Source organism: Protopterus annectens, chromosome 3.part0 (assembly GCF_019279795.1).
Source record: "Protopterus annectens isolate FY-2018-M chromosome 3.part0, PAN1.0, whole genome shotgun sequence".
Classification (NCBI taxonomy): domain Eukaryota; kingdom Metazoa; phylum Chordata; order Ceratodontiformes; family Protopteridae; genus Protopterus; species Protopterus annectens.
In genome coordinates, this window is record NC_056731.1 from 788115156 (window position 1) to 788142507 (window position 27352).

The 27352-nt window shown below is 45.1% G+C and overlaps 1 protein-coding gene across 1 annotated transcript in view; it reads left to right on the forward strand.

The window, feature by feature from the left end:
- The window catches only part of TRIP13 (thyroid hormone receptor interactor 13), a 1214790-nt gene that overhangs the window by 743159 nt on the left and 444279 nt on the right, over window positions 1-27352 (forward strand). The gene's annotated exons all lie outside the window — the stretch shown is intronic.

The following is a 27352-nucleotide window of genomic DNA, read 5'->3' on the forward strand; positions in this document are numbered from 1 at the left end:
CTGGTGGCTATTACCTCTGCCAAAAGGGTTTCAGAACTGCAGGCCTTGTCCATCAAAGTTCCTTATATGATTTTTCATAAAGACAGGGTTTCCCTTCGGACTAATCCATCCTTTTTTCCTAAGGTGGCATCACTGGTCAATATCAATCAGACCATCAATATGCCTGTGTTCTTTCCTAATTTTGCTAACAAGATGGAATACAAACTCCACTTGTTGGATGTTCATAGACAGTTACAATTCTATTTACACAGGACAAAAAACTTTTGTAAATCTGATCAATTGTTTGTATCCTTCTATAAACCCTTTTTGAGGAAACCTATCTCCAAGGTCATTATTGCTAGATGGATTTCTTCATGTATCCTTCAGGTCTATAAGGACAGAGGCATGTCTCCTCCGGGTCAGGTGAGGGCTCATTCCACTAGATCGATGGCTGTGTCTGCAGCTTTTTGGTCTAGAGTGCCTTTGGATGACATTTGTTCTGCAGCTACTTGGTCCTCATTTCATACATTTATTTCTCATTACAAATTGGATTTGACTTCCAGAGAGAGAGCATCCTTTGGTTCTGCGGTGCTCCGGAATATCCTTCCATGAGGGCCTCCCAGGAGTTTAGTAGCTAGGGGCTCTGTCCCACAGGTTGAAGACCAAGTGAAGTAAACTACTTCAGATAAAGAAGTTATGTACTCACCATAACATTCCATCTGAGTAGTTCTCTACTTCATTTGTCTTTAACCGTCCCTCCTTCCTTCCCCCAGACCTTGGCATATGAACAGCCTACGGACTGCAGTTGTAAGTCACATAGGTCACAAGTATTTTTTCAGGTCGGGTTATCAGTATCAGGTTCAGCAAACTCGATCTGGGGGTTGGAAGGTAGTGGAGGTGTATTATGGGTAAGGGGAGGAGCTTGAAGCTCAGAGCACACGCTAGTAAAGTTGCTGGCTCAGATCAGATACGGATCCGGTGTTCCACAGGTTGAAGACAAATAAAGTAGAACTACTCAGATGGAATGTTATGGTGAATACATAACTTCTTTTTACACTTTTTTGATGTTCATTGACAATTAAATTTCTAACTTCACAGGACCTACAGTGCAGAAAGTCTGACCAGCTGTGTGTGTTTTTCTGCTTTAACTTAAGTCTCCAAGTCAAGCAGGCTCCAAAATTACCCTGGCCAAATGGATTACTGACTGTATTTTGCTGATTTATTCCAAATACATTTGTGAATTTCCTCATTCTTCTAGAGCCTTTTCTACAATATCTATGATTATCTCATCTGCTTTTTCTTCTATAGATTCCATCGATGATATATGTGCTGAAACCACTTGGTCAAACACTCATACCTTTGTGATGCATTACAAATTGGATATTGTCTCCAGAAGCCCGATTTCCTTTGATTCGACATTGATATGGCATATCCTTCTTTGAGAGTCTCCCAAGAGTTACATAGCTGAGGACTGTGACCCATCAGTTAGGAAGAATGAAAAGGACATCAGATTTATGAGTTATGTACTTACTATAACTTGGCATCTGTGTTGTCCATTTTAATTCTTCCTCACTTTCCCTCCAAGCCATCCTCCGGCATTGTCATTCCTAGAAGGATCTTGGATGATATAGGAACTTCTATGTTCCTGGTTGGAGCCCTCAGTCTTTTTCTTTATCTGTCCTGTCTCTAGAAATCAATAGGCATTAGGCAGCAAACTCGATCTGAGGAGTTGGGGATGGTGTAGTGCATTATGGGAGGACGGAGGAGCTTGAGACTAGGATACAAAGTCTTTGGAAATGTGTCCAAGTCAGATCCGAGGATCAGATCCATAACCCATCAGTGAGCAAGAATGACAATGGACAGCACAGATGTCAAGTTATGGCAAGTACATAACTCCTAATTTCTACAGTTCTGATGATGGTTAAATAGTCCAGGCTTTTGTCTCGGGTAATACACATTTTAACATCCTTACAAAAACCCTTTACCAGAAAAGATGTGGTGATGCCCTTTTCATTCTTTCTCACTGATAGGTTATGGATCTGATCCTTGGCTCTGACTTGGCCACATTTCCCAAGACTTTGTATCCTAGTCTTGAGCTCTGATCTGGATCTGATCCTGTGATTCAACTCGGGCACATTTTCCATACTTTAGATCCTAATCTCAAGCTCCTCCTTCTTCCAATAATGCACTACCCTACCTCCAACTTCTCAGATCTCGTTTGTCGCCATTCCGGCAAGACGGACGATTCAGAAGTCTCAAGCTGGAGGGGAATTTGTCAAACTTTCATATTTGCTCTGTTCAGCTCTATTTTTTTCCCCTTTTTCTTCCCTGTAGTTCTACTACTCCTCTTGTTGGTGTTATTCTTTTGATCTTTTACCCTTTCTCCCTCTCAACCTGCCTGAGTTGGTCAAAGAATTTTTAGATTGTTGCTTCCTTTGCCTAAGGTGTGTGAATCAGAACCTTGCCCTGTCGGGATTGTTGGGCTTAACGGTTTGCTTTTTTTTTTTCAGTTCATGGAGCCCTTCTTTTGTTGGTTGGTGCAGCTTTCTCCTTGCTGCAGAAATGACTCGGCTGCTTGTGGGGAGAGTTTCTCCCATCCCATATGGACTTGGCTTCTTATTCTTGTCTCTGCTGTTGCTTCCATTTTTAGTCCCCTCCTCTTTCTCTCATAAAACTGTAACATACCACTCTTTTTAGAAGCTGTTCTGAAAGTGCTTTAAATTTATATCTATGCCATATCCAGATAGTGCTCTACCTGCGTCTTGGCTGTTCAGTTTTTTCAACAGTGCCAGTGGCTTTACACGTAGCATTTTTATCTTTGATGCTGCCAGAGCAGAAAGTGGTGGGCGCTTTCTTTCTCTCAAGTGATTGGATTAAATTTGAAAAGCTGCGTTTTTCTCTCTGTGCCTGGATTTTTTGGCTTTATATTTTTTCTTGGGTTCCTTTTTCATAACAGTGTGGTTTTCTGACAATTAGTGGCTATTGTTAAGGCTTATAATAGAAAGTGGTGACAGATTTGTAGTTCGGTGTTCATATCCTTCAGAACATTCGTACTAATGTCACACTTGCTTTTCTATTAACCTGTAAGTGTCTAAGACCGATATTTTAACATTGTTCCTTTGTCCCATTTTTATTTATGATTTTGTCAGGTTTCTTACACTTTGCTAAGCTGTTAAAGACTGGGTAGAACTTACCTCTTCTCCATGACTTCATCTAACTTCTCTGGGGCATACTGTTATATCTGATATGATTTTACCTTTCTCTTTCAGGTTTGGTTTTTCCAAAGCAAGGGTGACTTTTATGGTGCCCTTCCAGTTTCCTTTTTGAAATAGTTCCTTTAGGGGCTCATCCCACCTTAAAAAAAAAAAAAAAAAGAAGATGAAAAGAGGAAAGAAAGAGAAGTGGCAATAATGGAACTAGTAGGACTTAGGATCTTAGCCTGTGGATCCGAAGACCTTAGAACCTCCTCCAGATCCAAACCCCCCCCCCCCAGATCTAACAGGTTTTCTTTTACAAGGTTTTTCACCTTGGTAGTATTCTTATCAGATCAAAGGTACTGGGAGCCGATCTACTGTAGTTTTGGAGAGAGACTATCTTAAGTTGACAACATCTCTGTTAATTTTCATCAGATCTGACCATCTAGATTTCCTGTAAGACTGAACTTAGACTAGTGGGTTTTCAGCTTAAATTTGTTTGTTTTTTCAGATCTGAACCTCTCAGATCCAACCTACATCATCCTGTGACTAGTGCCAATTTAATAGCTTGCTTTGGCTTCCTTCGGATCCAGCATGTTGCATTTCTTCATGAAACAGGGGACACAGACCTTCTCAGATCTTTAAAAAAAAAATTCAGATCCTGCCTTTGCTACTTTGGATCTGATCCACTTAGCTTCTCAAAAGGGTCTTAAGCCAAGGATCTGACAGCTGGCGGGTCATCATAGAGCAGTGGTCCACAACGTCTGGCCCAGGGGCCAAATACAGCCCTCAACGCAATATCATCCGGCCCGCAGAGAGTAACCAAAATTTTTTTTAAAGAAGTGAAAAAAATGATATGCCTTCTTCCAGTCACGCAAACTATCCAGCACGTGCTTACTTGCCTAATTGACTGCAGTTGCGCACATCTCTAATTTTAGCTGCAGAAGTAACTATTCTCTGTTGTTTATAATCTATAGTCTATAAATGGTAGTAACTTTCTGCAAGAGTTTGTAATAAGTCATGGCTGCAAGCCAGAATAAAGTTAAATGCAAAGTTGATGTAGAAATAGGCAATTTCATGACTGCTGTCTTAAGTAAAAATGTCAGACACCTGTACCTATTGTTAACTCATAAGGGTTTACTGTGTTTTGAGGTGGCCCGCAGATGCATTAAGAATTCGTGTAGTGGCCTTCCCCACAAAAAGGTTGAGCACCACTGTTGTAGAGCAACCTGGACTATTCCTGGATCTGATATGTTTAGGTCCATAGGTGTTGAGCAGTCACGAATTTCTTCAGCGCATTCATTTTTCTGAGTTCCAACGGTGATGGTATTAAGTTCCTGTCGCTTACCTTTGGATATTGTTTTCCAGCATGGACGTAGCTTTGTTGCCTTTGCCCTCTGTTCCTATCTTTCTGGAAACTCTTTTTACTTTTGAAGAAAGTGTGCCTTTTTTTTTGTCTATCATGGTTTTCTGGATGTCTCCCCTGGTCTTGCATTATCTGACATGGGAGTCGGAATAAACTGGACACACAGGATTTTCTTTTACTTGGGCTTAGATATACATTTCCTAGGATGGATGTCCCAACTCCTCCATGGCACCCCTCACAGAGATGATGGGACGTCTCCTAACTTCCTAGTACTGCTTTCCCTTCCCTTACCTTTCTAAAGACCTTTACAAATGTCAGAGAGCAAAACATAAAGTTAAAAATTTCTCTATCCATTCTTCTGACTTTAGGGCTGAATGATGACTGATCTAGATACCATGTTTTCCCCTCAATACTTTCAAGCTGAGGTCATCTACTTCCTGCAGACTTCTCTGCACCTTGAGAATGTGTGAGGTGGGACTTAAATACCTTCTTCCCAAGCAAATCTAGTTCTCAGAGCGTTATGGTTTGCCTCCATGGTGTAGTGGTAGAGCACTGGGGCCCAAACTGTTCTTTCTGAATTCCATGGCTGTAGCAATAACATTGATCCCAACGGCGTATGAAAATTTTACAATGGACTCTGCAAGTCAATAGCAACCAAGATTCTTAGCCATTGGGTCCAACCTTGTTGCGTTCTTTTTGCCTCATCCCTAAGCCACAAATGCCACAAGTACTTACTCTATTCCCCCTCAAAAGGGGAGTCATTGAGGCATGCTGTAGTCCACCATTGGCCCCCGGTTTTCCTATAGACTAGCCTGCCCCTTTTCCCTCTGATCCCGACAATTCTAAAGATAGCCACCAGTTTGACGAGCCACATAATCCTTTTTGCCCTTTCTGGCCTCATCAAGAATGGTTCCCTTTTCTCTGGTCTCCCTTCAAGTACCCCCTGCAAATACTGGATCCCGTACAGGATGTCATAACTCATCCATCAAAACTTGGGCATCCCAAGGTCATTACATCCATACCAGGCGAATGATATTATAAAAGTAACCCTATTGGGCAGAAACTCTTTTCTATGAAGGCTCCATGTGGAAGATCTCATACAAGACAGTCAATTTGTTCTTCCTCCCACCAACACCACATTGACCATGGACACCTCTCGTTTGAGGTGGGGGAAGCAGTACCTGTCTTGGACAGCTTGAAGACGCATGTTCCACACAGGAGGCCAATTTGCATCTCAGTCTTCGAGATGCGAGTGGTGTTTCTAACCTTGCAAGCCCTTCAGAGCTTTCTCCCCCTATGAACTATTGTAATACAACTGGAGGACATGTTAGTACTATGGTACATCTACATCAAGAAGGCAAATCTTACTTTCTGTGTCAAGAAACTATGAAGATTCTGGCACAGGACGATTTATTCTCTCCTTTGGGGCATCAGTGTTTTGTCTGCTCATCTGTGACTAATAAAACAAAGGAGCAAATCATGAATGCCACTGTAATTAATATCTTACTACTTCCATTCTTGTACTATTATAGGAGAACAATAAAAATATGTACCTGGACAGAAGGAGTCGATAGAAACAGGTTCCTAGATACTCCTTTTTTTATATCCCATCACTGTCTTTATGCACCTCATGGGCTGCCCTCCTCTTAAAATTTTTTGGTGTCATGTTTACCCCTATCTAGACACCCGGACTGATTGCACAAACTATTCCTACGGTGTCAAAAATAGGTTACTACATCCTCCTCTTTCCCTTTTATGCATAACAACAAGACACATAAAGATGCGAGTCCTGAGATCTGTTAAGATTATTCTAAATCTCATTGTATCCTTTCTAAAGTATGGGTGCTTCACAATTCCTTCCATCCTTTCTCCTCTGTGCAAACTTTAACCAAGGTGTCCCTTACACTTCTAAGATACATAACACCACATTAAAATAGCAGGCGTTCTGGGTCATCAAGAGCTAGACACTGTCCATTCACTTTACCTCCTTCAACCTCATCATGGCCCCTCTGGAACTTTACTTAATGCCAAGTAATCGAGTTGGCTTACATGGTAGTAAAAATGCTACTACAGTGTTCATATACTGACGGTTAACGTTTCATTTCTCTGAACTGATATCAACGTCCACTAGCCAATACTTACTTACTGTTTGTACATTCCCATTGTTTAAGCTATTCTAGATAACATTTGTTTCATGCAATCCCTTTCTATAGACTGACGATACAATGGTCTGTTCCTTGTCAGCCGTTATCTTTCCCTTCATCATGCATACAGTTTGGCGGACGTTGTATTGTTAGCTTCCAATCTTGGAACATATGATAGGTGAAACCATTATCTCTCTGTCCCCTATTAACCACGGTTCTTCCTTTCAGATGCTCTCCACTATGGTATGGATGCATACGAAGTGGAAGATGGTCCATCCTTTTGGTCCCCCAGGGAGATGAAAAAAGCTGGTCAACCCAGGCATGACAGTGGTTCTTCTAACATTGCAAAGAATGATTTTTTGCAGATCATAATCTTCATTTTGACCTCCAGTGAGATTATAGTTCAGATGGGCCCCCTGGTGCATCTCCTACATGTCTGTCTCCATCTACCATTGACCTTGAAGTTTCTATACAAACCATCAGGCTAAAGACCTCCATTAACGTCCTTGGCCCCTTCTGGCATTGTCAATATTTTGACCCCCCCCCTCTCTAGTCCCTTTGAAAATAACATCTAGCATTTATATATTCCATTTCAGATTAACAGAGATAAAGTATTTATCTGAAGTAGGAGATTCATTTGTCTGCAACCTGTGGGTTATGGATCCGATATCGGATCCGAACCGGCATGGTTTTCCAGCTATGGATCCGAGCTCTCAGCTCCTCCCCTCACCCATAATGCCCTGCTCTCCCTGCATGACCTCAGATCTAGTTTGCCACGCTGGTGACCAGACTGGTTTTCTTGAGCTCTACAGCTAAGTGGTTTTATTAAGATTCTCTAGTGATAAAAGTTAAATTTTTTGTCAGTTTTGTGTGAAAGGTTAGGTTCCTTTTTGTAGTTAAAGCTTTTTAGTTTTATAAATCTTTATATATATTTAGTTTCCCTCCCCTCGCTGGTAGCGTAGTGTGTGTTTGGGCCTGTGTTGTGTGACTAGTTTACTTTTACTTTTTTTACTTTAGTTTAAGTAAAGCTAGGCTTAGGATGTCTGAACAACCTAAGGCTATTTTTTCGAAGTGCTCCGAGTGTGGCCATAAGCTTTCCCCTGCTGATGGCCACACTCGGTGCTGATGCCTTGGGGTTGAACACCTCACTTCTGGATGTTCCATTTGTGCAGGATTCAACCCCAGGGCATTGAAGGAGCGGAGGTCTAAGCTGGTCCTGGCGGGACTTTTGCCCCCAGACTCGGCTCCGACTTCCGCTCCTTCGGGGGGTACCGTGTCTGCGGTTCCCTCCTCTCCGGCTCCACCTCCTCCTGGGACTCAACCTCCCTGTAGTGATTCGGAGGAGAGGGAAGCTAGAAAGAAGGACCGGAGGGAGAAGCACCATAAGCGGCGGGCCGAGACCTCTGTTTCGGCCCCGCCTGCCAAGCGGGCTTCTCCTCCGGCCTCCTTGTCTGCTGGTTCTCCCCCTCCTTGGCTCTGGTCACCCGTGTGCTTTTCACCGGGACCTGAGGAGGAGGAGACCCTATCTCCGTCGAGGCTATCCAGGAGGCACTCAAGACCTACCTCGGTAGCCTCGTCGAGATCGACTTATAGTTTATCAGACGCTGATCTGGACCGGATGATGAGAAGGTTCATCCAGGCCCAGATGCAGATGGGAGTGCTCTTGCCTCCCCCCCCCGCCTCTGGGGGGGAGCTCGACCCCTTTCTTTAAACCTATAGCTCCTTCTCCGACCCGCTACCTGGGTTCGGAGCAGTTGGAGCCGAGCAGCCGAGCCGGGTGGGTCGGCCGATAGTACTCGGTGCCGGATCCGACCCTGCCCTCGAGTGCTTCGGATCCGACCTCTCGGAGCCTGGATCCGAGCTTCGGATCCGGAGGGATCAGTGCTCCTTCGGCGCCGTCTGTGTCGGAGCGCATTGTCCCCTCGGATCCGGCGCCGCGCCGGCTCCGATCCACTCTCGGATCCGAGGGGAGCCGATTGTCGGATCCTTTGGTCGAGGTCGGCTCCTTCGGCTTTTGATGTAGTGGAGAGGGCCCTGTTGAGGGTCTCCGGACCCCGGCACTTGCTCGCCCGTCCCGCGCTCCATCTGCACTGGGCCAGGCTTCCACCATCCGGCCATTGGGACAGCCTGCTCCTTTGCCCCAAGTTGTTCCTTTGGAACAGGTCACTGTTCGAGGAGTCCTCTGACAGCCCCGGAGGATGCCCCGCAAACATACGTGCAAAGGAGGCACATTGACTCCCGAGTCTCTCACAGAAGACACGGACTTGGAGGAAGGGAAGGCTCCCCAAGATCACCCCTGAGGATGTCTCATTTGGAGACATCATGGAAATGCTCCGCATAAGGGGTGGTCTGCCCCCAAGTCTTCCTCGGACGAGTCCATGTTCTTGGAGGCATTTGAAGCGGGCCCGTCTACCTCTTGGGTGTCCCCTCCTGCCGACCCCCTGGTGGACCTCATTACCACCAGGGCATGGAAGGAACCGGACACCGTGGAGCCAATCCCAAAAAGGCCTGACCGTATACTCAGTCCCTCGGCTGACCGTGCCCATTGGAGTAAGGGGCCTCCGGTAGATGCCATGTTGACGGCGGCTGCCACCAAGAGGGAACTTGCTCAGGGAGAGTCCCTCAGTCCATCCCCCGAGCAAGGAGTCTCGGATGATGGACCGCTTGGGGAAGCGGATGTTTAGTTCAGCGACCTTTTCAGTAAGGGCGCTGAACTACCTGGCACATGTGATTAGGATGCAGCGTGATCTTATTAAAGAATACGCTGCATCCCTCCCAGAGTCCATGTCGGAGGAGGACAAAGTGTTGCACTCCACCCATATGGCCACTCTCAGGTCCGTCACTAATACCTCTATGCGGTTACTGTCCCATGCTACGGAAGGTGCCGCTAGAGCCGCAGGGGCAGGCCTAGTTACCAGACGTCAGGCCTGGCTTCGTCATTGTGATTTCACGGAGCCCTTCAAGGCGTCATTTGCGAACGCCCCCTTCGATGGTTCTGCCGTCTTTGGCAAAACTGTTCGTGATACCTTGACCCAGAGCGAAAAGGACGGGAAGATGCTGTCTGCCGTCGGAATCCGCTTCTCTGTGCCCCAGAGGCCCTATTCTAGGAACCAAAAGGGCCAGAAGAAGATGTGGTTCCAGAAGTCGCAGCAATCTCAGCCCGCTCCGGACAACCAGTCCTTCCGTGGCAGAGGAGGACAGGGAGGACGCCGCCCCAGGGGCAGAGGGGCTCCCAGGAACTACGGGTCCAGAGAACCTTCTCTGAACGGCCCGCAGCAGCCCTGAAGGGTTGCCCGGCTGCTCCACTCTGGAGGCAGTCGGGGGCGTTGGAGCACCTAGCGGCATGGGAGTCCATAACATCAGACCGCTGGGTCCTCCAAATCATATCCAGAGGATACCGTATCCCTTTCGTCACATGCCAAAATTGAAGTCCCTCCCGACGTTCCACCCGGTCAGTGGGAGGCCGCTGGCAGAAATTGGCCATCTGCTAAAGAAAAGAGCCATCCAGCCCGTCCCCAGACCAGATCGGATCAGGGTTCTACTCCAGGTTCTTTTAGTGCCAAAAAGACGGGGATCTAAGACCAATTTTAGACCTTTCACTCTTGAACCTGGCAGTTCCCAAAGAGAAATTCGAATGGTTACGTTGCAGTCTATTCTCCCCTTCTGGGAGAAAATCACTGGATGTGCTCCATAGACCTCAAGGATGCGTACTACCATATACTAATGGACAGGCGCTCCAGGAGGTTTCTCCGCTTCCGGCTGGGAGCCAGTCACTACCAATTCCGGGTCCTTCCCTTTGGTCTCACCACAGCCCCCAGGGTGTTCACCAAAGTATTAGCAGTGGTAGCGGCCCACCTGAGGCTTCAGGGGGTGCAGGTCTTTCCTTACCTGGACGACTGGCTTCTCACCGCCCCAACAAGGCATCTACTACTACTGGCGCGAGACTCCTTTCTCCATCTTGCTCCCCGTCTGGACATCACAATAAATACAAAAAAATCCAACCTAGCACCCACGCAGTTCATAGATTTTATAGGTGCCAGGTTAGACACGAGGCGATTGAGAGCCTTCCTCACTGCGGACAGAATTCAGAATCTGCAGCTCCAGGTGTGGGCCATTCTCCACTCAAGCTCAGTTCCGGCGAAGTTGGTCCTGAGGGCCCTAGGGTCCATGGCGGCAGCAATAGCGCTTCTTCCTCTCGCCAGGTTCAATATGCGCATCCTTCAATGGACACTCCTAGTTCAGTGGTCGTATCTTGCTCTTCCTATGCATCATCCCATTGCGATCAGCAAGGCTTGCAAGCGGTCCCTCCTGTGGTGGCTACACTCTCCAGTTCTCCACGGAGGCCGCCCCTTTTGTGCTTCTCCCCCTCTCGCCACGGTGACCACGGACGCCTCCCGCCTCGGGTGGGGGGGGCATTTTGCAGGCCGGACGGTCCAAGGCACGTGGAACGAGTCAGAGACCTTACTGCATATCAACATTCTAGAGGTGAGAGCAGTGCTCTTAGCGTTGCTAGCACTTCAGACCTTTCTTCCCTTGGGAACAATTGCGATTCAATCGGACAACATGTCTGTCGTCTGGTATATCAACAAGCAAGGACGAACCAGGTCTTACCCTGTTTGTCGAGAAGCCATGAGAGTGTGGGAATGGGCAATCTCCACCAACCGCTTTCTCATAGCAACGCATATTCTGGGTCGGTCCAACATCCTTGCGGACAAACTCAGTCGCACCATTCTCACCCCTTACGAGTGGTCTCTCAATACTCAGGTAGCGGAACGCATCTTCGCACAGTGGGGAACTCCTTGTTGCGATCTTTTTGCGTCTCCCTCAAACACCAAGTCCGACAGTTTTTTCGCTCTAATACCTCCTCCCGGAGGTACCCCAAGAGACGCTCTGGTGCATGCTTGGCCACCCGGTCTTCTTTATGCTTACCCCCCCCTTGCCTCTGATGCTCCAAGTTCTTCAGAAAGCCTCTCGGTTGGGGTGCAGAATGATTCTCATTGCCCCATTTTGGCCTCGACAGATCTGATTCCCTTTCCTAAGGTCTCACTTAGTGAATCCTCCTTGGATTCTAGATCCCATTCCGGATCTGATATCTCATCCATCCCGCTTATCAACCCCGAATCTGGACAACCTGAAGCTGACCGCTTGGCTGCTCCAGTTCCACTCTTGATCAGGACTCCCGGTATTTCATCCCCAGTTAAGGCCATCCTGGTGGCGGCTCATAAACCATCCACCAGGAAAGTTTACCGCAGTAAGTGGAAACGGTTCTCCTTGTGGGCGGAGCGGCAAGGCCTAAACCCCTTCACAGTTCCCCTTCCTCTGGTGCTTGACTTCTTAACCACTCTTTTTAATGATGGTGCCAGCAGTTCCACGGTCAAAGTACAACTTGCGGCAGTTTCTCATTATCATATTGGTCATGACTCCAGTCCACTGATGTCTGCCAAATTGTGTAAGATTTTCCTAAAAGGTACTTTCCTTCTCAGGCCCCCTGTAAAGCAAGTGGTTCCTCCTTGGGACCTTTCTTTGGTCCTCCAGGCCTTGACCGCTCCCCTTGAACCGTGGCTACGGTAGATCTGAAATTTTTATCTTTCAAGACGGCCTTTTTAGTAGCCATTACCTCTGCCAAGAGAGTCTCAGAACTTCAAGCCTTATCAGCCAAGCCTCCTTACTTGGTCTTTCATCCGGACCGTGTATACCTCAGGACCAACCCGTCCTTTCTTCCTAAGGTAGCTTCTGAAGCAAATATTAATCAATCCATTAACCTCCTGTTTTCTTTCCTAAATATCAAAACAAGGGTGAATACAAGCTTCATTCCTTAGATGTTCACAGGCAACTTAGATTTTATCTAAACAGGACTGCTGGTCATAGGCAATCCGACCAGTTGTTTATTTCCTTTGCTAAATTTAATTTGGGCAAGCTAATTTCTAAAGTCTCATTATCTCGCTGGATTTCACAGTGCATCTTATTGGCTTATCAAGCTTCTGGAAGGCCCGCACCGGAGGGAGTACATGCCCATTCAACCCGGTCAGTCTCTACCTCGGCGGCCTTTAAGGCTAGGATTCCTCTGGATGATATTTGTTCAACAGCCACTTGGGCTTCATCTCATACTTTTATTTCCCACTACAAGTTGGATATTACATCTAGGGGTAGAGCATCCTTTGGCTCAGCGGTGCTCCGGAATATCCTTCCATGATGGCCGCCCAAGATTCAGGTAGCTGGGGACTCTGTCCCACAGGTTGCAGACAAATGAATCTCCTACTTCAGATTTAGAAGTTATGTACTCACCATAACGTTCCATCTGAGTAGGTGTATTCATTTGTCTGCAACCATCCCGCCCTCCTATCCCCCTGGCTTTTTCAGTTTCCTGCATATTATGTGTTCCCCTTTTCAGGGTGTTCATGCTGTTGGCAAACTCGATCTGAGGTCATGCAGGGAGAGCAGGGCATTATGGGTGAGGGGAGGAGCTCTGAGCTCGGATCCATAGCTGGAAAACCATGCCGGTTCGGATCCGATATCGGATCCATAACCCACAGGTTGCAGACAAATGAATACACCTACTCAGATGGAACGTTATGGTGAGTACATAACTTCTAATTAATTTCCATAGGGTTTAACTAAAGAGCATGATCAATGATAATTCGATGGTCCAATCTCTCTTCTCCCTACCCATTAAAGACCTTTGAAACACTGAACAATTTAAACAAAAAAAAGGCTTTCACAGCTTCAAGCCTTGTATACCAAATTAACTGCATAATATTTCATTAAGTCAGGACATTCTTCTGGACCAATCTCTTCTTTATATTCATAATGGCCACAGAGACAGTCACTTATCAAGCTGTATAGTTGCCAAATATTTCTCCTGTGACCACCTTCTGTATTTTGCAGATTTATTTCTAAATGGTTGAAACTATTTTATCATTCTAGAACCCTTTCTACCAAATCTGTACCTATTTCATCAACCTTCTTCTTGAGCTTCCTTTGGCAATACTGTTCTAAGGTCTCTTCCTTAAAGTCATACCTTTGTGAAGCATTGCAATTTGGGCATTGTCTCCAGAAGCATTTCTTCTTTTGGTGCGACAGTGCTTCATTATTTCCTTCTTACAAATCCATAGATTTTCCATCTGTCTTACTCACAGACTCCCTTTTGGTAATCTCTGTCTTACAGTCACTTGCTCAATAAATCATACCTTTGTGATGTATTTCAATCTGGGCACTGTTCTCGGAAGCAGACCTTCTTTTGGTCCGACAGTGATCTGACATATCCTACTTTGAAGGCCTCCCAAGAATTACTTGGATGGGGAACTCTACCTATCAGTGAGGAAGAATGACAAGGACAACATCAGATTTAGAAGTTATGTACTTAGCATAACTTGGCATCTTTGTTGTCCATTTTCATTTTTCCTCATCTTTCCTCTGAGCCATCCCCTGGCCTTATCTTTCTAGAAAGATATTGGATGTTGCAGGAACTTTTTAATGCTAGATTTGAATTGTAATTTTTATTTTTGTCTGTTCTGTCTCTATAAAACAAGTAGACATAGGCAGCAAACTCAATCTGAGGCGTTAGATGTAGTGTAGTGCATTATGGGAAGAAGGAGGAGCTCAAGATTAGGATCTAAAGTCTGGAAAGTGCATATGAGTCGATCTGTGAGGATTGGCTCCATAACCCATCAGTGAGGAAGAATGAAAATGCACAAAACAGATGCCAGGTTATGGTAAGTACCTACAGTGGATATAAAAAATGTAAACAGCCCTGTTAAAATGGCAGTTTTTTGTAAAATAAAAAAATGAGACCACAATAAATCATTTCAAAACTTTTCCCACCTTTAATGTAACCTATAAACCTGTACAATTCAATTGAAAAACAAACAAATCTGTTAGGGGAAAAATATAAAAAATAAAAAAAACATACAATAAGCTGGTTGCATAAGTATGCACACCCTTAAACTAATACTTTGTTAAAACACCTTTTGATTTAATTACAGCATTCAGTCTTCTTGGGTAGGAGTCTATCAGCATGGCGCATCTTGACTTGGCAATATTTGCCCACTCTTCTTGGAAAAGTGCTCCAAATCTGTCAGATTTTGAGGGCATCTCTTGTGCACAGCCCTCTTCAGGTCTCCCCACAGATTTTCTATTGAATTAAGGTCTGGGCTCTGGCTGGGCCATTCCAAAACTTGAATTTTGTTCTGGTGAAGCTTTTCTTTTGTTGATTTGGATGTATGCTTGGGGTCATTGTTGTGTTGAAACGTGAAATTCCTTTTCATCTTCAGCTTTCTAGCAGACGGCTGAAGGTTTTGGGCCAAAAGTGAGTGGTATTTGGAACTGTTCATAATTCCCTCCACCTTGACTAAAGCCTCAGTTCCAGCTGAAGAAAAGCAACCCCGAAGCATGATACTGCCACCACCATGCTTCACCATGGGGATGGTGTTTATCTGGTGGTGTGAAGTGTTGCTTTTGCGCCAAACGTACCTTTTGAAATTGTGGCCAGGAAGTTCAACTTTGGTCTCATCAGACCATAACACACTTTCCCACATGTTTTTGGGAGACTTGATGGATTGTTTTGCAAATTTTGCTGGGCTTGGATGTTTTTCTGTGTAAGAAAAGGCTTCTGTTTTTCAACCCTATCCCATAGTCCAGACATATGGAGAATACGGGAGATTGTTGTCACGTAGTACACAACCAGTACTTGCCAGAAATTCCTGCAGCTCCTTCAGTGTTGCTGTAGGTCTTTCGGCAGCCTCCCCAACCAGTTTTTATCTTGTCTTTTCATTAATTTTGGAGGGACATCCAGTTCTTGGCAACGTCACTGTTGTCCCATATTTTCTCCACTTACTGTTGACTGTCTTCACTGTGTTCCATGGTATATCCAATGCTGTGGAAATTTTTTTGTACCCTTCTCCTGACTGATTATTTTCAGCAGTGAGATACCTTTGATGCTTTGTAAGCTCTCTGCGAACCATGGCTTTTGCTGTAGCAGGCAACTGAGTAAATGTCAGGAAAATCCTACTAGAACAGCTGAACGTTATTTGGGGTTAATCAGAGTTTCTTTAATTGATGGCAGGTGTGTACCCAAGAAGACTGAATGCTGTAATTAAATCAAAAGGTGCTTCAACAAAGTATTAGTTTAAGGGTGTGCAGACTAACGCAACCAGCTTATTGTACATTTATTAGTTTTTATATTTTTTCCTCTAACAGATTTGTTTGTTTTTCAATTGAATTGTACAGGTTTAGGTTATAGGTCACATTAGGTGGGAAATGTTTTGAAATTATTTATTATGGTCTCATTTTTTTATATCATAAAAACCTGGCATTTTAACAGTGGTATGTACACTTCTTCTATCCACTGTACCTATAACAGCAACTGGGAATACACAATGCAAGAGCAAATAGAAGAGATTTTCAGTTTGGGCTTCTAGTATAAGTATGCATACTTTTACAGCTCCCCTGCAGGCTATTTTAATTTTTTTAACTAGCCTTTTTCATAATGGAGCAAGTTACTCTACTATTAGAGTCCAGATCTGATGTCCTTTTCATTCTTTCTCAACTCATGCATTCAGATCCGATCCTTTGATCCAACTATGCGGCATACTCCAGACTTCAAATACAACTCTTGAGCTCTTTCCTCTACCCATAGTGCCCTAGTCCATCTCATTACCTCAGATCTCATTTGTTGCCATCGTACCCAGAAGCAGTTTCCTCTCTAAAGTGAAATTTACTGGATGTTCTTCGTGTTTCACTGCTGCAGTCATTACATTTGGGGTTATCTGCCTGCAGGTAGCCCTCAGCCAGCCTGAATATCAAAGTCTTGAGTCCTGTGTCGGATACTGTCTCTTCTTCCATGACGTCAGGTCATCAGGGGTATAAAGCATGCAGCTGACGCCATTACATCTGTCTTTCTTGCTGCGCGATGCCCGAAGCAGAAGCAGTTTGCAAGTGCCGGTCGTCCGACACCTGAAATTTTTGTTTTTGAGTTTCAGAACTGAAGGATCCTTTTTCTTGCTCTAAACCGTTGTCAGTAAAAGTTAACAATTGTAGTACTTGTGGAAAGCGAATACCTCATAAAGATTTTCATTCGTACTGCATTCCTTGCTTAGGCCCAGACCATGACATCCCTTGCTGTCAGTTTTGTGCCTTATTCAATCCTCGAACTATTTGTCGTCGGTTCATTTTTGCATCAAACTATTTCGGTACTCGGTTTAATTATCCAGAAATGGCTTCAGTAAGCCATCCGACTACCGACATTTCGAAAAAAAACGTAAAGATAAAGAGAGACAGATCGCATAGGTCCAAAGCTGCCGCCGACTCTTCTGTTAAGCTAGTCACCAGTTTGCCGGTACTCAGTGAGGCGCTTTCGCAGCCCCTGATACCCACTACTTCAGATTCGCAGGCCTCTACTGAGACCCATTTGGAGTCCGGTATGCCGGGAAATGCCTCTTCGACTATGGGAACCTGTGGATGTCTCTACTTTGGATGGGTCCAGAGCCGCTGTGCAGGCACCGACTTCTAAGGGTGTATTCAGGCTTACTGACTTGCATTTCAAACCGACGCCATCTTCTTCAAGGCCTAAAACTCGACCCATGCCTAGAAAACCGACATTCAAACTGCATGGTGATTAGAATGGCTGAAGACTTTATTACTTTAATATGGGGAAGCTAGCCTTCCCCCTCTAAGAGACCTAGAAGTGATTTTCCTTCTGATTCTTCTGATCAGGATTCTGAAATTTCTGTTTCTTCTGATTACCAGGATTTGCCCTTATCCACCTATGAGGATTCTGATGCAGAGGACCCCATACCCTCTGCTTCCCCTCCAGAAGATTTTTCTTTTGGTGAAACCTTGCATACTCTTAGGGAGCATTTTCGCTGGGAAAGCCAGGATTACTCTGACTCCAAAGAAGTTTAGGGAATTCTTACTCTTACCTCAACACAGGCCATTAGCTATCCCTCCTGTCCTGGACATTGTAGATGATGCCTTCTTGGAATCTAGCCTGGCCCCAGACACTTTACCGACAGCTCCCAGGAAACCTGACCGGTATTACAGAGTAACTGACTCTCACAATTTCCTCTTTAAGAATTCTACTGCATATCCAAAGACCATTTCACAGGGACCTAAAGGCATTAAGGCTAATATTGCCAAAAACCCTACTCCCCTCTGATGGAGATTCCAGAGCCTTGGAGAGATGGGATAAGAAGGTATACACTTCTGCTACTTTGGCCATTAGGGCCTTAAACTGCCAGTTTCATATGTTAAAGTATCAGCAGCATATTATTGGACTACTTAAACAGAAAATGGTGTTGATTCCTGACTGTGCTGAAAATAAAGAATTACAGGATTTAATGCATTCTGCTGAACAAATTGCTAAACATACTTTGCAATGTGGTTTTGACTCTTTAGAAGCATCTTGCAGAGCTGCTGTCACTGGGTCTGTTCTTAGAAGGCATGCTTGGCTTAAGGAGCAAAATTTGCCTGATCATGTTAAAGCTAAATTACTGGATGCTCCCTTGAACCAAGACCGCCTGTTTGGCAACAAAGCAGAAGTAGTACTTAAAAAGATGGAGGAAAAAGATAAATCTATGCAAACTGTTAAAGATTTCCTGCAAGTACAGCCTCCCAGATTTAGTAGGCATTGGCCTTCTAAGAATCGGTCCTTTCATGTCTCTTCCAGGCCTTCTCAGTCCAAACCCAGGAACAGTAGACCACCTAGGCTACAGTCTCAAGGTACTCACAGGCCTAAGCAGTGGGGGGCTTCCACTTCCTCAACTGGAAGTATTAAGACACTCCCTATGGAAAACTGTCACAATGACTTAACCTTAAATAAATCTTTCAAGCCCTGCACAACTGCCTGCTCCCTTAGGGAGAAAGATCACCCTGCATGCAAAAAACTGGAAACTCATTACCCAGGACAAATGGGTTCTAAATATAGTTTCCACTTCCACACCTTACCAACCGCAAATGGTTGGCCAGACTTATCCCCAAATCAGTGGGCAGAGGGTCAGCAGCAGGTTCTCTCTCTTCTAAGTATCAGGGCTATTCAACCTGTCCCAGCAGAAGAAAGAGGACAAGGTTTTTACTCAAGACTTTTCCTGGTACACAGAAAAGACAGCTCCTGGCATTCTATCCTGGACCTCTCTATTCTAAACACCTTTTTGGTAATCCCAAAATTCAAAATGCTAACTCTTCATCAGCTGCTTCCTATGCTAGGCAAAGATGCCTGGTTGGCAACCTTGGACTTAAAGGAAGCTTACCTGCACATTCCAATAGTGGAATCTTGCAGGAAATACCTACTTCAGAGCAGGCTACATGCATGATTAGTTCTCTGCACTTCCCTTTGGCTTATCTACTGCATCTAGGGTATTAACAAAGTGCTTATTTCCAGTCATTGCATTTTGCAGGCAAAGAAATATTCAAATATACCCATACCTGGATGATTGTCTAATTCTGGCAGAAATCCAGGACATGCTACTAAATCATCTGGCATTTGTAAAGAAACTGCTAACCTCACTGGAGTACGTCATAAACGAAAAGAAATCTCATCTAGTACCCTGCCTAACAAATTGTATTCCTGGGGGCAAGCTTGAACACAATTTCCCAGATGGCTTACCTCACGCCAGAAAAACAAGTTTATTTGACAGCCTACTTCAAACTACTGGCCACAAAGACCCAGCTATCTGCAAGGAAAATCCTGCAAGCCCTAGGGTTCATGGCCTCTTGCATTCTACTAATTCCATATGCAAGATTGCATATGAGTAGACTATAATGGTATCTAAAAAGCCTATGGTGTCAACATTCTCAGGACCTGGAATCAATGATTCCTATCATTCCTTGTATAAAGACAGAGTTCCTTTGGTGGGCAGAGGCCTGCTACCACAACAAGGGACTGCCATTCACTTTACCCCCTGCCGCCCAAACCCTAACAACAGACGCATCAGACTATGCATGGGGGGCTCTTTTGGCAAGGCAGTGCATTCAGGGCAAATGTAACCCGAGTCAAATGCACCTGCATATCAATCAAAAAGAAATGTTAGCTGTACAGAATTCCCTGACAGCCTTCAAAGACCACATTCTTCCAGGACAATTATTGGTAAAGACAGACAACACCACTGTTATGTGGTACATAAACCAGCAGGGGGGAACCACTTGTTTCCCCTCTGCAGACTAGCCGTGGCTCTGTGGAACGCAGCCTTGAGCTGCCAAGTGCACCTACAAGCTCAATTCCTGCCAGACAAGCTACATTCACTGGCAGATGACATAAGCAGAAATCTCATGGACCCACATGAGTGGAAATTGGAACCAAAGATATTCAACATTTTGAGAAACAAATGGGGGAACCTAGAGATAGACCTGTTTGCCTCCCCTCAGAACTACCAATTGGACAAATTCTGCACAAGGACTCTCCACAGACAAGCTTGGAAAGTGGATGCCCTGTCCCTCACCTGGGAAAGCCTCTCAGTTTATGCCTTTCCCCCTCTGCCTCTCCTCTCGTAAGTTCTGCTAAAGATCAAACAGGACAAACCAAGGACAGTACTGATTGCAGCCAACTGGCCACGCCAGCACTGGTGTACCCCCTCTTGCGCAGTATGTCACTACTGGAACCATGGCACCTGCCTCAGACACCTTCCCTGCTGTCCCAGCAGGAGGGCCAGATTCTGCACCCCCAGTTCCAAATACTGAACCTTGCAGCCTGGCTAATTACCTGAGCTCTCCAATAGCATCCTTCAGTAAGCAGGTGCTAGATGTTTTTCTGGAGGCAAGGAGGCCTAGTGCTAGAAAATCCTATGCTGAAAAGTGGAAAAGATACTGTTCCTGGAGCCAGACTCAGGGGATGGGCACAATAGTGCCCAGGTTACCACATATTCTTCAATACTTAACAGAGATGCTCCACAAGGGCCTTTCGTTCTCATCAATTAAAATTTATGCCTCAGCCATTTCAGCACATTAAAATACTGAGCCACCCCTCTTCTCTCTCCCCCTGCTGAAATAATTCCTCAGAGGGGCCAAAATTTTAAGACCACCCAGGAGAGTCCCTACTCCAGCCTGGGACCTTAACTTTGTATTGGAAAAGCACACTCTACCTCCATTTGAGCCAGCTGCAACTGCAGAGTTGAAATTCCTTTCTTGGAAAACAGCCTTCCTTCTAGCCATCATGTCAGCAAGAAGATTGTCTGAATTACAGGCCCTCATGGTAATGGAGCCCTTTATCATCTTCCATGCAGACAGGGTGTCCCTCAGGACCAGTCCTTCCTTTATGCCCAAGGTGGTATCCAGTGTGGCCCTTAATCAGTCCATTCATTTGCCAGTCTTCTTTCCTAATCCACAGAACAAAGGAGAACGAATACTGCACTCTTTGGACGTACACAGACAATGTAGATTTTATATGGACAGCACTAAGCCTCCCAAAAAAACTGAACAGCAGCTTGTTGCCTTTGCCGCAGGGGCAGAGGGGAAGGCCATTTCCAGTGGATAGGCCATTGCATTCATTTCTGCTATAAGCACCACTGAAAACCTACCCCACAGGGGATAAGATCACATTCCACCAGGGCTGCATCTACTTCTACAGCCTGTCTCACAGGTGTCCCTACCAGGGACATCCTACAAGCTGCTACCTGGAGCTCTGTACATACCTTCACCAAGCATTACCACTTGCCTATTTTTTCTAAATCCAGAGCTGGTTTTGCCACTGCAGTCTTGCAGGGCTTAATAGCTGGTCCTAATGCTCTCTAACTGCCTCCTCCCTTCCTTAGCTTTGGGAGTCTACCCAAATGTAATGACTGCAACAGTGAAACACAAAGAACATAGTACAGTTGTGTACACTTACATTAAATGTAGATATTCGAGTGTATTCACTGTTGCAGTCCTGGTTACCCTCCCTACAGCCTTCTGACTTCTCTTGGCTATACCTTTCTTTTTATTTTGTGTATTTCAGCTTTCTGGTGTATTTGCTTTTTGTTGGAGGTGTAACCTTATATATAATTGCTTCCATTATGGAGACACCTGACATCTGGGGCAAGAAAAACTGATGTAATGGCGTCGGCTGCATGCTTTATACCCCTGACGACCTGACGTCATGGAAGAAGAGACAGCATCCGACGCAGGACCCAAGACTTTGATATTCAGGCTGGCTGAGGGCTACCCGCCGGCAGATATCCCCAAATGTAATAACTGTAACAGTGAATACACTCGAACATCTACATTTATGGTAAGTGTACACAACTGTTCTTTATTCTGAGTAATTTCTCATCTGTTTTCTAGAAAAAAGTTTTCTTATTATTATTTCTTTCAGTCTCTATCCCCCCTCTTAGCTTTTCCGCAGGATGTTAGAGTTTTCTTCTACTATTGTTGGAGAGTACACCTTTTATATCATAGTTGGTATAGCGTTTACTCTTTAGTCAGAGCTGTTGTTGTGTCTTTCGGCTTTTCCCGGTTAGGGGTCGCCACAGTGGAACTCCGGTCCGCTAATGATTGGTAGTTGATTTTTACGTGCCGAGTTACCAGCCGTGACGCACAACCTTCAACGAAGGTACACCCATTTGCGCATGTCTCCACACAGAAGACACTCTAGCTGAGAATCAAACCGGACAGCGTCTTACTGTGAGGCGACAACGCTACCTCTTTAGTCAGAGTATTCCTTTTAAATTACCATTGTTGCTAATTCCTCCCTTTTCTTTTTCTGTATAAAAGTAATAATAATTTCTTTTTTTACAGTGTATTTTGTCCTGCACTTTGTATTGTACTGTTTGTTGAACTGCCGGGTACTGACTGCCATGTCGGATAAACTGACATTTCTTAGGAAATGCACTTCTTTTTGAAATAAAATTCCAAATTTGGATACCCACAAGGAGTGTGTTTACTGCCCCGGAGCCAGACACTTTGGATACCATTTGCACTGTATGTTCTACTTTTAACCCAAGGGCCCTGGCTAACTGATGCAACAAGTTGATCCTGAAAGGCTTTCTACCTGCTACTTCCCCTCCATCTTCTGGAGCTCAAACACCCACTAAAGTTGGGAAGTCTGCTGCATAGAAGCACAGAAAACACTCCCCACCAAAGTTTGCTGTAGCCACCTACTAATAGTAGAAAAATCTCAGATTCAACCTCATCGGATCCAAAGACCTGATATTCGGATCCGAAATCCTCTGATCCAAAATCTTTGGATCTAATAATCGTATTGGCCAGTGAAGTGGTGCTTTCCTCGGATCCCCGGTCTTGGATCTGAAATCTGGCACCTCTCAAAGAAGTCACACACCAGAGTCATTAAACCAATTTCTCCTACTCTATGCTGTCCTTTCTTACAAACCCCTAAAAAACACTCAAGACCCTTATCTACTACATTTTCCAGAAATATGTCTGAAGTGGATGTGGCTAGGATGATGCAAAAGTTTCTCAGAGCCAGATCGGTGTCATACTGGCTCTGTCCCCTGTCAGATCCGTGAGCCTTCCTACAATGTCCCATACTGTTCTCTCTCCTTCTGCAATCCAGCCTGCTGTTTCGGAATCCCAGGATCCAAAATACCCAAGGGGTCTGGAGTTGGATCCAAAAAAGTTCTCTTCTAAGACTCTGACTGTATCCCTGACTAGTTGCACTCCAATTTCCTCTGATAGGAACGAGTCACTGAACTGAAGTGATCAACTTCAGTGTTGTCTGATCCATCCTTGCCCCCTCGGAGCCTCGGCCCTGGACACTTTTTTGTCTGGTTCCATCCTCAAGGCACAGATGCGAGAGTGGTCATGATCTGCCTGTGATTGGAGGTTTGGCTCAGGTTTAGTTGCTCTCTGCTTCTGCAGGTCCATCTGCTTTCGAGATCATGGAAAGAGCTTTTTCTGACTCTAGAGAACTGCCTCCTCAGTCTTCGGATCCATTCCCAGTTCCCTCATCGGCTTCGAGCTCTGAGGGACAGCCAGTTCCATCAAGTTTCCAAGCACTTCCTGTAGAGGAAGCCTCCTCTTTTCTGATACCTCCCCTGAACATCTTCAGAGAAGATCCTCGGAAGAGAACGTGCAAGAGGAGGCACATAAACTTCCCACTGGATTCTGTCATGGAGGTTACTGATTTTGATGAAGAATGGTCCCCCAGATCACCAATGGATGATCTCTCCTTCGGAGACATTTTAGAGATTCTGAAAGTAAAAGGTAGTCAGTCGTCCGAAACCCCCCCTCCAGAAGAATCAGTATTTTTGGATGCCTTTTGGTTTTGGCCCATATATGTCTTGGGTTACATCCCGCTGGATGAACTCATTGACTTGGTTTCCCATTAGGCTTCGAAGGAACTGGATACTGTCAAACCTATTGCCAAGAGACCTAATACATTTTTAGCCCCTCCTAAAGACTGACCCCACTGGAGCAAAGGAGTCCTGGTAGATGCTATGGTGGTGGCGGCAACCACTAAGAAGGAGCTAGCAAAACAGAGCTCTTCTGTCCATCTGCCAAACAAGGAGTCCAGGGTGCTGGACAGATTTGGAAAGTGAGTCTTTGCTTTAGCAACCTTCACCCCAAGGTCTCTTAATTACATGGCGCACTTCACAAGGGTTCAGAGAGATATGACCAAGGCACTTTCAAATAATCTTTCGGAGTCCATGTCTGCAGAGGAAACGAGTCCTTGTAGATGCTATGGTAGTGGCGGCAGCCACTAAGAAGGAGCTAGCAGAACAGAGCTCTTCTGTTCATCTGCCAAACAAGGAGTCTAGGGTGCTGGACAGATTTGGAAAGTGAATCTTTGCCTTGGCAACCTTCACCCCGTGGTCTCTTAATTACCTGGCACACTCAGAGAGATATGACCAAGGCACTTTCAAATATTCTCTTGGAGTCCATGTTTGCAGAGGATTTCAAAAGGACATCCTCTCAACTGGCCACTTTGTTGTCTGTTTCAAACATTTCAATGAGGTTAATTTCTCACACAGCTGAAGGCACCTCACAAGCATCTGGTTCAGTCATTGGCCTAAGGAGACATTCCTGGATGCGGCTATGTGACTTTGCAGAGCCTTTTAAGACATTCTTCATCAACACCTCCTTCGATGGCGCATCCTTATTTAGGCTATCTGTAAAACAGATGCTTACCTGCAGTGAACATGAAGCAAAGACTCTGCCTGCCATGGGAATCAAGTTTTCTACTTGTCAGTGAACCTTCTGTAGGAATCAGAGAGGTGGTTAGAAAATATGGTTCCAAAAATCTCAGGGACTTTTCCAAGATCTGTGTGGGAACATCTCCTCCCAAAGCAGAGGAGGAAGTTCCAGTGGGAGATGCCCTATAGGCAAAGGAGGGTCACAAAACCAGGGTTTCCAGGATTCTTTTTTGGACAGACCCTTCCAGCAGTCCTAAAGTGCTGCCCAACTGTCCAACTCTGGAGACAGTTGGGAGACGATTATCCCTGCACCCAGACATCTAGGTAAACAGAAGAATACTGGGTGCTAAAACTCATATCCAGAGGTTATTCCATTCCATTTTTCCAACTTCCTTTTCACAAAAGGAAAAAACTCCCCAACTTTCTACCCAGTCAGAGAAAATATGCAGCACAAGACATTCAGTAGCTGCTAAACAAAAGTCATCCAAGAGGTCTCACTACACCAAAAACAATTTGGAACTTGTGCTTTTTTTAGTGCCCAAAAAGACAGAGGACCTCAGACCAGTTTTGGATCTGAGCAAATTGTATCAATATGTGAAGAAGTCAAAGTTCCGAATGGTCACAATACATTCCTTTCTGCATTTCTCCACAAGAACGTTTGGGTGTACTCAGATCTTGAGGATGCATACTATCACAGCAAAATAGACGGGCGCTTCCAAACTTCCAAAGACATTTATGCTTTTGGCTGGGAACCAGTCATTACCAATTCAGAGCCCTGCCCTTTGGACTCACCACAGCCCCCAGGCAGTTTACCAAATGCATGGCAGTGATGGCTGCTCATCTGAGACTCAAAGGATTCTAAGTGTTTCTATATCTGGACGAATGACTACTTACCGCCCCCTCCAAGCATCTTCTCCAACAGCCCAGGGGCTATTTGCTCCAGATTTGTCATTTACTGGAGATAAATGATGCCAAATCAAACCTGACACTAGTCCATTGCCTGAAGTTCATTGGCACACATCAGAATACAGCAACACAAATAGTATCACATCCACTTCATCATATATACACCATTAGGAGTCAGGTCCATCTGCTCATCTTTTGTCCATCTTTCCCAGCCAGATCAATTCTTCAAGCACTACGATCCATGGCAGCAGCTGTCGTGTTACTTCCCATAGCACAATTCTGTGTGTCCCCTTCAATGGACTCTAGCTGTTCAGTGGTATATTCTTCAACAACCTCTATCCTTTCCAGTCAAACTTATTACTATTTGCAAACATCACATGAGCTGGTGGATCCAGTCAGACGACATTCACCTAGGATGACATTTTATTCTACTGCCCCCTATGGCCACAGTGACTGTGGATGCCTCCCAACTGGGATAGGGAGGGCATTTCCTGGGAAGGACAGTCCAAGGCATGTTATCCCAAGAAACCAATCTGCATATCAGTGTACTAGAGGTGAGAGCAGTCCTACTAGAATTGCAGGCCTTTCAAGATGCTCTTCCTCTAGGGACTATTGCGATTCAGACCAATAAGATGTCTGTGGCCTGGTACATCAACACACAAGGAGGAACTCAATATTATCCCCTCTGCACAGAGACCATGATAGTGTGGGAATGGGCAATCACATCAGGCCGCTTACTAGTGGCAACACATATACTGGGGAAAACCAATGTGTTCGCGTACAAATTAAGCAGATCCATTCTGATGCCTCATGAGTGGTCTTTCAATGAATATGTGGTGGAAAAGATTTTCTGTCACTGGGGCCAACCTTGGTGCGACCTCTCTGCATCCCCCCACAACAAGTGCAGCAGGTATTTAGTTCTTATTCCCCCCTCTGCGGAAGTCACCAAGAGATGCTCTAGACCACATTTGGCCCTCTGGTCTTCTTTATGCTTATCCCCACTTTCATCGATTCCCAAATTTCTGGAGAATGCAAACTGGCTGAAGATTTGTATCATCCTCATTGCCCCCTTTTGGTCTCAACAGGTATGGTTCCCCTTTCTTTGGCCGAATCTTGAATATCCTCCATGGGTACTGGAGCCATCTCTGGATCTCCTTTCACATCCATCAGGAATCAAACATCGTAATATGCAGGCTCTTAGGCTAAACACATGGTTTCTCCACTTCCAGTAATGGTTAGATAGCTCAGGCTTTCCTCCTCTGTATGTACCATTATTTTATCTGCACAAAAAGACTCTACTAAGAAAGTTTATAATAGCAAGTGGAAGGGAGTCTCCCTTTGATTTTTTTTCTGTCGTCTATTTTTGTCTCTGTCTAGGAACCTTATGGCAACATCTGATCTGAGGTAATGGGGATGGACTAAGGCATTATGGGCAGAGGGAGGAGCTTAAGAGTTGGATCCAAAATCTGGAGTGCGTGGCCGAGTCAGATCTGAGGATCAGATCCAAACCCATGCCGAGTTATAGTGAGTGCTAACATTTTAATTAACAGCCATCTCAGACTTTCACACTGGAGAAAATCAATCACCTACTGCTTCTTTGAAGCTGTCAAATGTCTTTTTAAGGGGCATCTTCCTTTTCTAGCCTCCTGCCAGGGACCGTGTCTCTCCTTGGAGTATTACTATCCTTCAGGTTTTGATGAGATCTCCATT